At 38.9% G+C, this 14,024-nt stretch overlaps 1 protein-coding gene across 1 annotated transcript in view; it reads right to left on the minus strand.

The window, feature by feature from the left end:
* Positions 1-1,448, minus strand: part of pex11g.L (peroxisomal biogenesis factor 11 gamma L homeolog) — a 38,006-nt gene extending 36,558 nt beyond the window's left edge. The window contains exon 1 of the mRNA XM_018255443.2: positions 1,155-1,448. The gene's annotated coding sequence lies outside the window, so the exon portion shown is untranslated. The remainder of the gene's footprint in view (positions 1-1,154) is intronic.
* Between the last annotated feature and the right edge of the window lie 12,576 nt (positions 1,449-14,024).

The raw sequence follows: 14,024 nt of genomic DNA on the forward strand, positions 1-14,024 counted from the left end.
AAAAGAGAGCCCCAACTGTGCATTATGTGCCGTAAGACCCCCAAACTGTAAAAAGACCCCCAGAAAACCATATATTTTTGGAAAGCACATATTCTGGTGGATCAAACTAAGTAAAATAAATCTTTCTATACCAAAGCACCAAACAGCAAAACTACATAAGGATACATAAGGAACAATAATGCAGGGATAAAATTGCAATAAAACTACAAAAATAGCGTAAATCAATGAAATAACAAAATAATTGATCTGACATCGTAATTAGTGGGCAAAATCGATTATCCAGTAGTCACGCTGTCAAAATAACATGTTTTTAGGCAAAACAAATGGTACAATGAATAAGAATGAAATTAAAAAATTAATGAATGAAAAAAACCCACCTGTTTGTGAGTTATTGTGTATAAAAAGTGTAAGCAAGTAAGTGTAAATAAGTGTACAAAAGGGACCAAGTGTGCTAAAAAAAAAAATACTTTACTAAAATGTGTGTGTAAGTGTATAAATGTACTGTAAGTATGTGTAAGGGCAGGTAAGTGAAGTGTGTAAAAAAACGTGCACTTACCGTATTTGTAGCAGGAGGATCGCTGGAATTGATGGAGGGTCCCTGGACAGCGTATCTGCAGAGTAACTGCGCAGCAGGAAGTGTGTGGGCAGCTGTGCAGGAAGGAAGAGGTAAGGAAGTAGCAGCAGCGCCATTTGCAGCGCATTTGCTACTTTGAAGTCGGATCTGCAACAAGTTGCAAATACTGGCTACGGCCTTGGCATGAGCATTATGTTGTTTACAAGCCACTGGTTGGGGACCACTGTAGTAGAATATTAGTATTTTAGTATATGCTTTGTGTACAATAATTAGTCACTGTTTAATTTTCTTTCCAGAAGTAGATATAGCTCAAACGAGTCCAATTAACTCAAAAAGCAAATAGGAAATTAGAAAATTTGGAGAAATTTTTTTTTTCCAAAACATATGAACACAGTAAATAATGTTTTGAATCAAATATTGATTGTGTGACTTTTTCTCAGTGCTACTGTGCATTTTTGCATGACACCTACTTGCCCAACTTTCTCCTTTAATGCTCAGCCTTAAAGTGCTGTTATTACAGTGTAAGAATCTGAAATGGCTGATTTCTTGTCAAAGCAGAACGCAGCATTTTATTATTCACCTGTTTTTGAATGACCACCGAAGTTTAGAGAACGGCCAGGAGTTGTTTAGGATGGAGTCAGACATCTCTCGAGCAGATGGTGACTTTCACAAGGACAGGATCGATCTGTACCATCAATACCAAAACAGTCCTGGATTCCCTTCACAGCTCCAAATTAGGGTCTGTCTGCAGGGAGAGGAACGGTTTTCCAAGAGCTTGCATTAGCTGCCGTGCAAGTTGAAGCCAGTGGGAAAATATTTAACTCTACACTGTCCAGATACACATTTTGTGAAACATACAGCTTGCACAAAACAGAAACACTTTATACAGAAAATGCCTGTCTACAAGTACATTTGGTCTAGAAGCTATTTAAAAACACAAATAAGTATACATTCAGTAAAGTGCATCCAATGATTGCATTACAATCATTTCACTACAGTAAATAAAATATATTTTAAGAATCATTGTGCATCTCCTCCTTTTATAATAAAATTGACATTAGTTTGCATAAACATCAGGGTTTATATTTTATTCTTTTGTCCTCAATACGTGTTTCTTTTACATTTTACATGATTAAATTTTCTCAGAAATTATATTACGCAAAGGAAAGCCATAGAGGGAGGTGTTTCTCTTTAGTTCTGTGATATTATGGCGTGTCCTTCTGCCTAGATGATAAAAGGGGAGAGATCACCATGTGCCAGGCTTTTAGTGTTCTGCTTGAAAAGCAGGTAGGATCCAGAGAGTCCAGGGGCCACTCTTTCTGGATTAAGTCTTGGTTTGCCACCTGTGCGGTTTTGACCCAGACAGCCTGGTTTTCAGAAGGGCTGTCCAGGTCAAAACTGTCTGCCGATTTTTCAAAATTAGGAAATCTGGAGAGGATTCTCCTTAACTGATGTGGCGATTGTCTGATCACTGTGTCACGGTCTTGTCCCCTATGTCTTGGTCCCTCGTCTTACATCAACCGCCTTGCCCTGTGATGTCACCACCCCCCATCCTGTGATGTCTCTTCTCCACCCCCTGCCTGAAGTTCCACAAACTGAAAGGTTGCAACCATAATATAATTAAGCTGAGTATAATACAGTATTTTGTATTTGCTATTGTCTTCTGCTAATAATACAATGGGGGGGGGCTGCATCTATACTTTAAGGATAACTTGGCATTATTGACCCTAATCTGTTATTCAATAAAGTTCTTGTTAATTGATTAAGAACCACTGTCACCCAGCTGATTTGTTCACCCTGAGAACTCTAGTTCAACTATACCCTTCCCCTAGTGATACTGCAAAGACCCATCCTAAACATAAGAGACATATGAAAGCTTGTTCTGCAGGGAGGGGCAACTCAATTGGTGGGGTTGAGGGCAGTTAAAAAAATTTAAATCACAGTGACTACTGTTTTATTATTACAGAGAAAAAGGAAATATGTTTTAAAGTTTTGAATTGTTTTATTAAAATGGAGTTTATGGGAGGCAACTTTCTCATAATTTGAAGCTTTCTGGATAACAGGTTTCCAGATAAGGCATCCCATACCTGTACTAACTAAATACTAACAAAATGTCTTCAGCGCACTAGCAATCCTGGAAAGACATTTGTTAAAATACATATTTTAAACATAAAAAATTTTGAGTTTAATCTTATGAAAAGTCTTTCATATATCTAAAATGCAATGTCTTAACTACTCTCTTATAAAGTTGTTTTTGCAACATAATCTGAAAGAAGACCATGTTATGTCCATTAAATGCTCACTCATGTTAGTGCTGTGTTTGGGCAACACAAGGTTAAAAAGAAACAAGGTTAAAAATAATCAGTTAAATCCCAATCCCACAATCTTTGGTTGTTTTTTTTCCCAGAAATACAAAGTTCACTACCTGTAACATGGCAAGCTTGGGTGGAAACAAAAAAGTAAAAATAAGTAAAAAGCTTGAGTGAGATAAAGAGCTCACTTCTTGAACTTGAATAAATAAAAATAATAATAAATCTGCCCCTAGGTGTCACTATAGCACAATAATACATGAATAATGCAAACATCTTAGAGTGTGCTAGGCTGATTCAATACAGATCTCCTACTGCAAGAAAGTCTCCTAGTTCATTCTCAGTAGTACAAACCTTACAACATCAGAAACACTACAATGGTCTAATAAAAGAATAAAGATTATAATAATAATAATTTCCAATGATCTATATACTCTCAACAGTAGTAAAACATTAAAGGATAGCCTAATCCCTTTGTATTATTGATAACAAGGTAAGCAATACAGGTATGGGACCTGTTATTATGAATGCTCGGGACCTGGGGGATTCTGGATAACAGATCTTTCTGTAATCATGTAAGGATTTAATAAACCCAGTAGGCTGATTTTGCTTCCAATAAGGATCAATTATTTATTAGTTTGGATCAAGTACAAGTTACTGTTTTATTATTACAGAGAAAAAGAAAATAATTTTTAAAAATTTGGATAACATGGAGTCTATGGGAGACAGCCTTCCTGTAATTCAGATCATTCTGTATAATGGGTCCCATACCTGTACAATGCTTCTCTGGCCAGGCTTCTTTTTACCATTTATATATTATTCTTCTTAGTGTCACGACCGGCACCCAATACCAGAACAAGTGCCAAGTACCCTGGTCTCGGCTTCACCAGTAGTGTGACCACCGTTGGGCTTCGGGAGGAGCCCTCAGCTTACTTGGGTGCCACCTGGACTTAACGAGGGGTGCCAGGCAAGATGTTCTGGCTGGCAAAGGGGCACGGCTGTTAGCAGAGTCTTTTGGGTCGAAGGTCACGGTACAAAGGATTAGGCAGAAGGATGGTCAGACAGGCTGGGTCGTAGTCGTAGTTGTCGTAGGCAGGCAAGGGTCAGGATACAGAATGCAGAATAGTCAGGGAACAGGCAGGAGTCAAAACCTGATAATCAGGACAAACAGGTACAGGATCAGATGCACAAGGCTCAGGAACTACTAGAAACCAAGTTCTATCACAGGCACTGGCTTGGGGTCAGAATGGGCTTTAAATACAATCAAAGTTTGCGTTAATTGACAAATTGGACAGGAATTCACGAAAACCTTAGCATCCTGTTTAAAAGAAGGCCACTACACATGGCGGGTTAACAAGGAAATAGTTTTGGCAATGCCAGGATGCCCAGCCATTTTGGAGTTATGAACCTCTTCCAGAACTTGTTCCCTCAGCTCCTCAGGCACAAACATTCTCCCAGAGGGAGTGTCTGCAGGAGCAGAAGATTGGGGACAACAAGGTGGAGAGGTCAGAATCCAATGCGGCTACAATCAACTCCCTAGGAATGATGGGAATGCACTCATTAGAGTCAGAGGAGGTAGATTCAAACCTCCTAGAGAGTGCATCAGCTTTGGCGTTTTTAGATCCAGGCCTGTATGTTAAAGAGATCCTGTCATTGGAAAACATGTTTTTTTTTTTTTAAATCCATTTCTCAAAAGAGCAAACAGATTTTTTTATATTCAATTTTGAAATCTGACATGGGGCTAGACATTTTGTCAATTTCCCAGCTGCCCCTGGTCATGTGACTTGTGCCTGCACTTTAGGAGAGAAATGCTTTCTGGCAGGCTGCTGTTTTTCCTTCTCAATGTAACTGAATGTGTCTCAGTGAGACATGGGTTTTTACTATTGAGTGCTGTTCTTAGATCTACCAGGCAGCTGTTATCTTGTATTAGGGAGCTGTTATCTGGTTACCTTCCCATTGTTCTTATATTTGGCTGCTGGGGGGGAAAAGGAAGGGGGGTGATATCACTCCAACTTGCAGTACAGCAGTAAAGAGTGATTGAAGTTTGTCAGAGCACAAGTCACATGACTTGGGGCAGCTGGGAAATTGACAATATGTCTAGCCCCATGTCAGACTTCAAAATTGATTATAAAAAAATCTGTTGGAGCAGCACTATTAACTAATTCATTTTTAAAAAATTATTTTTTCCCATGACACTATCCCTTTAAAGAGAAGTTAAACCTGGAGAAGAACCATGCCCATCTAGCTTGCCTAGGTTTTACCGTGTGGCCGATTCTATGTAAAGCAGGTTTTTATGGTCTGTATATACTGTTACCATATGTTTAGCACCTTCAAGTAGATGCCGCCATTCCTGAAAGGCCCACAATTCCCTGTTTCCAATATCATTGTTTGTCTCTGCAGGCGAAAACTTCCTTGAGAAAAAGGCGCAGGGATGTAACTTGTTGGTTATCGGGTGCCTTTGGGAAAGGACTGCCCCAGCACCCACTTCAGAGGCATCTACCTCCACAATAAATGGCAAGGCAGTATCTGGATGCTGCAAAATAGGGGCAGAACTGAACTCTTTTTTGAGGCGTTCGAAAGCTTGAACTGCTTCTGGGGGCCAAATACTAGGGTCAGCACCCTTTTTGGTCAAGTTGGTGATTGGGGCAACTACTTTGGGTTGCTCGTAAAGAGAGGGGTTGGGTCCATTCCAGGACGGCTCTCACCTTCCCTGGATCCATCTCAAGACCCCTGTTAGAAATGTTAAACCCCAAAAACAGAGGTAACCTCAAAAGAACACTTTTCAAGTTTTGCATACAGATTATTTTCTCTAAGTCTACGTAAGACCTCACAAACATGATTCCTGTGTTCACCCAGATTAGAAGAGAAAATAAGAATGTCATCAAGATAGACCACTACGAATATCCCCAGCAGGTCCCGAAAGATGTCATTGACAAATTCCTGGAACACTGCGGGGGCGTACAAAGACCGAATGGCATCACCAAATATTCGTAGTGGCCATCCCTGGTGTTGAACGCTGTTTTCCACTCATCCCCTTCCCTAATTACTAGTTTAGTATAAATCTTAGCATACTTGATCTGATCAAACAGCTCAGAGATTAAGGGAAGGGGATAGCGGTTCTTAATGGTCATCTTATTGAGACCCCTATAATCGATACAGGGACGAAGACCCCCATCTTTTTTTCCCCACAAAAAAAACCACAGCCCCCGCAGGAGAACAGGAAGGCCGAATGAAGCCTCTTTCCAGGTTTTCCCGAATATATTCTTTCATAACCTGGGCTTCTGGCAATGAAAGAGGGTAGGTTCTCCCACGAGGAGGTGTAGACCCTGGGATTAGATCAATTGGGCAATCGTATGGCCGATGTGGGGGTAAGGTTTCAGCAGCCTTTTTAGAGAAAACATCCTCAAACTCAGCATAAGCTGCAGGTAACCATTCTAGAGATGTAGTAGCTACTACCTGAGGAATACAGACCCCCTCACACCCTGAACCCCATTGAACTACTCTCTTTGAAACCCAATCAATTAGAGGGTTATGCCTCTGGATCCATGGTAACCCCAAGATGAGAGGAGAAGTAGCACCCTCAATAAGGTACAGCGCTATCTCCTCACCATGCAGATGATTAATAGACATAGAAAAATAAACACTAAAAAGACACTATACCGATCCTAAGGGTCTTTTGTCCACTGCCCAAATTTTCAGGGGGGGGGGAACTTAGAGGAACCAATAGAATGTTATGTTTGGCTGCAAATGCAGCGTCCAAAAAGTTCCCCTCTGCCCCTGAATCCACAAAAGCGGACACCTTGACAGAGCCCGTAGGCCAGGTTAGTTTGACTGGTAACAGAACCTTAGAGGCAGATTGGGGAGAGGAAATTCCTGCACCCAAATGGAGCTCCCCATCTCCATTTAGGGTCCGGAGTTTCCCGGCCTCTTAGAGCATTGGTTTAGAAACCTTTTCACCACAGTACATGCAAAGACCCAGGGAACGCCTGCGTGCCTTTTCCTCAGGAGCTAGATGGGATATGCCTAATTGCATAGGCTCCTCCTGAGGTAAAGGCACAGAGGGGTTAGAAGATTTTACATTGGTCACCACATTAGATCTTATATTAGTAACCCCAGAGAAGTTTGTACTCCTCTCACCCCTTCTCTCCCTTTGCCTTCTATCTACCTTGATGGCGAGGGACATGAGATCATCCAGGTTAGAAGGTAAGGGGGTAATTAAACAGACAGAATCAGATAACCCCAAACGGAATTGACTCCGTAGAGCCAAATTGTTCCACCCAGTTTCTGCTGCCCACCGGCGGAATTCGGTGCAGTACACCTCCGCATCCCTTTTCCCTTGGCGTAACTTACGAATCGCGGTATCGGCAGAAGATGCACGATCCGGGTCATCGTAAAGAATTGCCATGCTGTTAAAGAAAGTATCAAGGGAATAACGAGCAGGGTCAGAGGAAGGCAGCCTGAGGGCCCAAATTTGGGGGTCACCCGAAAGCAGGGTCATGAGGAATCTTACTTTCTCCTCACCAGATTGAAAAGAGTGAGTAAAGAAACTAAGGTACAGCTTGCATGCCTTTTTAAAGACAAAAAATTTAGTGCGATCCCCACTGAACTTTTCGGGGAACACAATTTTGGGTTCATGGTGTCTGGTTGAACCCACAGGAGGAGGAAGAGGAGCAGGAACAGGAACAGGTTGCTTCTGTGAAGCTTGTGTAGTCTCCAGCTGTCGGGTTAGGTTGTGGAAACCCTGCAGGAGATAATTTTGCTTCTGTTCATGGTCCTCCAAGCGCTGTAACAAAGTGGTAAGAAGCGCTTCGGTGGTAGTTGAAGGAACAGCAGCAGCTTCATCGTGACTTTCGTCCTCCATGGGCCCGTGATAATGTCAAACCGGGTTGTCAATCAAGGGTTTAAGCTAGAAGAGAAGGCAGGCAAGGGTCAGGATACAGAATGCAGACTAGTCAGGGAACAGGCAATAGTCAAGACCGGATAATCAGGACAAACAGGTACAGGATCAGATGCACAAGGCTCAGGAACCACTAGAAATCAAGTTCTATCACGGGCACTGGCTGGGGGTCAGTATGGGCCTTAAATACAATCAAAGTTTGCGCCAAAACGTGTGACAATGCGCGCTGGCGCAATCACGCCAGCGCGCCTGTACCTTTAAGAGGCGCACGCCCTAGGAATCAAAGATGGCGGCGGCTCCGGCGCCTAAGAACCACGCGGCGGGCATCCCCACCGATGGCGCGGTGGGCTACCCCGACGCACAGGTAACTTTATTACGCTTAGTTTATGGGTTAAACTATATATCTATATATATATATATATAATACACAAAAGCCATGAATATCTTGTAATTGGTGAGTTCTGATGTCATCGGTTATAAACGTTGAGTTCTGATGTCAATTCTGTCACATGACTCACTGAAACTTGTGTATTATAATAAATAACGTTCCCCTGTATTTATATGAGGATATTAGAAGTTACCTCAGAATTCCATAAAAAAAACACTCGGCCTCGTGTTTTTATATGGTCATGAAACTTATAATATCCTTATATTTTACAAGAGGGTGTACTTTATTCACTATATAATCTACAAGTCAGAACATGCTGTTTATATGCAAGTGACACACATACTATCACTAAATATAAAGGAAGATGTCAGCAAAGCTTTCAAAAAAGTAACTCATATATAGGGATGGGTGAATTTTTTCGCCACAAAAATGACGCCCAAAGACTTGTATGGCGTTGCACTACATCAAATTACTTCACTGTGCTAAAAAGCACACACGTTATATAACAGCATTTATTTTAAAGAGAACTGTAAAATGTAAAATTTTTCCAAAAACTATCACTTCTGTACACACTTTATATCACATATCTCCCTCCCTCTGGGTTTATCAAATTTTATGAAATATGTCCTGTAGTCCCCAACGGTAATGAACAAATTTGTCCTGCTTTGCCTCACCCAAAGATTTGCAAAACGGAAAACAGTTAAAGTCAATGGCCATTTTTCTCACTGTTCATTTTTCCATACTGCACAGCAATCTTTTTTACTGACAGAACCTTACTACAACAACCATTAATGCCAATTGATAAACTCGAATTTATTAAGGGGCAGATTTACTAAGGGTCGAAGTGAATTTGAGGGAATTTTCAAAGTAAAAAAAATTGAAATTCAAAGTAATTTTTTGGATACTTCAATCATCGAATAGGATAGTACGACTTTGAATTTACTTCGACTTCGATTCAAAGTAAAAATTGTTCGAATATTTGACCATTCGATAATCGAAGTACTGTCTCTTTAAAAAAGCGCTGACTTCAATACTTTGCCAAATTAAACCTGCCGAAGTGCTATGTTAGCCTATGGGGACCTTCTACAACCATTTTCTAAGTCTTTACACATCGAATAAAAATCCTTCGATCGATCGCTATAATAGTTCGAATCGTTGATTCGAATCGCAGGATTGCCAAATTCGCTGAAAAAACTTTGAATTCGAATTTGAAGTTTTTTAATTCGATGGTAAAATTTCTAAGTTTTTTGTACTTCGAAATTCGACCCTTGATAAATCTGCCCCTAAGTTTTCAAATGAAAACCAGCATCAAACACCCTAAAACTCCCAAAATTTGAGAAAAAAACATCTTCAAATGGTTAAAGGGACAGCTGCCAATGACTTTTACATGAATTTGACAGATTTTATATGGAGAATTTTCAGATTCTGACATTTAGCAGCTTTTGGGCATAATAAATCTCTAAAAATGTGAGGTTTTTTTTTTCTAAAATGTTTTCACTAAAAAACTTGACTAGAAATAGAGTTTTAAAGTATTTGTTCACCTTTTCACTTCAATTGGTTCCAGATTTAGTTTAGAAAGTCGGCGACCCCTCCCAGAGCTGCTATAGAAGGTGAAAATTAGACTTAACACTTCTATATTAGAAAAAACTCACACATAGAAAATAGAAAGTAAAAGTAGAAAAGTCTATTTCTGGTAAACAATCTGAAACCAACTGAACTGAAAAAGTGTTGGAAGGTGAACAACCCCTTTAACCCTTTAGTTTAGAAAGTCGGCGACCCCTCCCAGAGCTGCTATAGAAGGTGAAAATTAGACTTAACACTTCTATATTAGAAAAAACTCACACATAGAAAATAGAAAGTAAAAGTAGAAAAGTCTATTTCTGGTAAACAATCTGAAACCAACTGAACTGAAAAAGTGTTGGAAGGTGAACAACCCCTTTAACCCTTAGTATATTATAATATGTACTTTTCTTTTTCGATTGGTCTTCATTTTTTATAGTTTACAAATTATTTGCCTATTTCTTCAGCCTCTTTCCAGATTTTAAATGACAGTGGGAGGGAGGTCACTCACCACAACAACCAAAATTTATTGCTTTTTGAGACCGCAAATTTATAGTTATTTTTTTATAGTTATAGTTAGTTATTTTTGCTTATGATCTTTTTGGTATGCACTCATCTTGTGGTCTCTCATTCATATCACTACCTGGTTGCTAGTGTAAATCGGAATTTAGCAACAAGATAACTTCTGAAATCCCAAACAGGAGAGTCACTGAACAAAAAGCTTAATAATTCAAAAACTAAAAAAAAAAAACATCTGCAAATTGTCTCAAAACACTACTGTCTACATCATACTAAAAGTTAATTTAAAGGTCAACTACCCCTTTACACATCATAAATCAGAATAATATATTTACCTCTTTAAACAGGTTTTCGTGTATACAAAGATGGCAACAAGGTTTCAAATTCTAACACAAGAAGAACAAGCAAACTTTATCAAACAACAGAAAAATTACAACACCTTAAAAAAACTAACAGTGACATAGCAACTTAGCACAAAACTTTACTTTCAAACTAACCTACTCACTGTGGTTTAGAAACATGAAGATAGGTGTACACAAAATCAGAATGATAATGTCATCAATGTAACTAAAGGCATCTGTAACAGACCATTCCAGTAAAAAAACACTATCCAGAAGCTAGTAGACAGCAATCTACCACCAACAGAAATAGTTCAAATATCTGTACATAAAGGTTTAAGCAGCATCAATAACTTCTCATCAATAAATGAAAAAAAAACAGATGGAAATTTCAAAAATACTATAAAAAACAGATGAAACAACCATAAACACTATTATTCCTCAGGAAACACAAAATGAACAACCATCCACATCATCAGCAATTAACAACAACCAGTACTAACTACCAATATCTCCCTACAACAACAAGAGACAGGAATTACTAAAAATACACTAGAATCCCTTTTTGGGCCAAATTGTATATTCAACAATTCAAATATTTCAATACACATATAACAACCACAAGGAATTCCATAAAAACCATGTGTAAGAAATTGCCATCTCGATTTTGTTATTTAATATGAAAGCTGTTGTTCAGGGAACTTACATGAAGCCCTGATTATCATAACAAAGGTTTGACTGTGACTACTAAGGCCTATGTCTGCTGTGGGGACCATAAAACTGATTGTGTATGTGAGAAAACTTGCTCATCAGGATGTAGGCAAGTTGGGAGTTTATCACAGCATCTTGGCAGTTGGGAGGGTTTCTGTGGGGGCAGATGAGAACTCAGGAGAAAAGAACGCTGGACAAAGGTGAAAGGGGGATGGGCAGCTGAGAGGAGGCAGCTAGAGAGCTGAAGAAGCCTGAGGAACCTGGGACAAGACAACATGTGAGGAATAAAGACCAGAGGGGAAGGCGGAGATGAAGCTGAACTCGATTCCCCTACTTTTTTTAGTATCAACAATGTAGACTTGTGTAATGTGTAACTGTAAATATTGTGATTTTTGTTTAGTCTAAGTGTAATCATTTATGTAGAACAATCAATTGATTTATTTTACAATACATCACTTTACTATACGCTCATTGGTGTGGATTCATTGTCTGCTTGCTCAAAAGAACCAGAAACCCTAGTAAGTGGGTTGAGGTATATTGATATTATTATTAATGATATAATATACTATATAACTTACAAATGGTGATCCAGTGTAGGGGTTCAATGCATGGCATTTAATCCATATTTATGAGTGTGTAATATTGTGTATTAAATTAATTGATTGTTTTTCATTGTTTTTATTGTTGTTAACATAGATGTTTTAGCTAAAAAGATGGCCATGGTCAAATGCTCAGGACAGATTATTAAATGTATGCAAGGATCTCCAGATCCATGGGCTAAGGCTCAAGATTATGTGTTCAAGGCAATTCATGACAAATTTCTCTCTAAGTCAACGGGTAAAGGTGCACTGGTTTATGCTGCCTGTTGGATAGCAGAACAGTATAAAATTTTAAATGTGCAAAAAGGGAATCTCGAAGAAAAGGCTCATTGTTTAAATGTGTTAGTAGATTCTCTAAAATTTTCTGTAGAAAATGCTGCTGCTATTAATGTTAGCAACCAGCACACTACTACAGAATGCAAGCAGGTTTCCATAGAGAATGAGCAGCTCAAACAAAGGCTGAGGGATGCAGAAAGTTTGGTTGCAACCTTCAGAAAAGTAGGGGCTGATCATTCTGAGCTTAAACAGTTAAAGGCTCAGTTAGGAGCAAGAGATTGTGTCGTTTCTGCAGTTAAAGTAGAGAACATTGCTAAAAATGATAGAAATGTAACTGCATAAAAGACAGCAATATGAATTTTGAATTAGCAGTCAAAAGTAAAATGCTAAATGTGGATTGTTGTAGACAGGCCAAGCCTCCTATAGTGACATTGAGATGTACAAAAATTGGCCTGCGGTACAAAAGCAGGACATTCCTAAAGAACAGGTTTACAAACCTATTCAACCCAGGAAGCAGCCTAGCAGTGAAAGGGTGTTTGCCATAAAGGCTACCCACCCTGAGAAACAAAGTGTGTACAGTACAGATAAAAAATGTACACAAAAGAAAGTGTTTAGATGCTATGCATGTTCCAGAGTTGGGCACATAGCAAGAAATTGTACCATGCAATTTTGCAACACGAACAATCATAAGAATATGTACAATGAAAATGAAAGCTGGAAGTCCTCTAGGTGGGGATTCCAAAATAAAAGCAAGAGTTGCAATACATGGATTCCTTACCATGTTCTTAAAACTCAGAATGAAAGGCTAATAAAGAAAACTTTACCCTGAAAAATGCATGGGGAAAGTTTAAAACTGAGATTGAAAGCCTCAAATCTGAGTTTTATACATTAAAGAGATCAAATGTCAGTCAAAACAGAAGTTCAGTGGGAGGTAATTGTTCCCAACATTTAAATCGGTGCTAATGTCTTCTATGAGTTTGTTTTCCAGGTAACAGGATGGCAAATCACAAAAAGAAGAATTTCCCTTCCCCCCTTTATCACAGGAAAAAAAAGAGTTATAGAGGACCTTACCTATTTGGTTTTTTCTTCTTCACTTTTTGTACTTAAGGAAAAGCCTCTAAATTTATATGGTACAGTCAGGTTTAACAAATTCTAAAATATTTTTGTTTTTAATAGTTAGAATTGCCTGCACTGTGGAGTTTTGAAAATGGTTGCTGCTTTAGTCTACAGAAGAGTAAATAGCACTGAGGCATATTTTGAATATTTATTTTTGGTGTATTTTTGCCTGAGTGACGTTTTCTTTTACTCTTGGTTTAGCAGCAACATATTTATAACATTTTAACATAGACTGCATACTGCTTGACAACATCAGTATGTGTTTCCCAATCAAAGCAGTATTCACTCTATATTTTTTTCTCTTTTGACTTTTTTTTTCCAAAGTTTGTTTGTTATTGTTTGCATTGCATTGCATTGTGTGAAATTTACAGTTGCCAAGGTGGAGTGACAACACTCCAATATACAGTCTACATGTCTTGTACAGTCTACAGTCTTGTGTGGGGTCTGTCCCAAATGATCTGTCTTCTGATAATAATGCTAATTTCTGTTTTGTTGGGTTGTGATAATCAGGCATGAAACTGATATGGAAATACTGAGACAAAGGCGAGAAACATCTCACTAGTGATTTGGCCAAGATAATGCTGCACACGTTAGTGTAGTGTATCTTCTGAATTTCCTGAGGCCAGTATTGGTATTACATTCACGCCTATTGCTGAATTGAGGTGCTCTTTCCAGCTATGCTGATTAATAAAATGTGCCACAGACATTTACACCCTACCCTAAAATAATAAAATGTT

This window comes from Xenopus laevis, chromosome 1L, assembly GCF_017654675.1.
Source record: "Xenopus laevis strain J_2021 chromosome 1L, Xenopus_laevis_v10.1, whole genome shotgun sequence".
NCBI lineage: Eukaryota > Metazoa > Chordata > Amphibia > Anura > Pipidae > Xenopus > Xenopus laevis.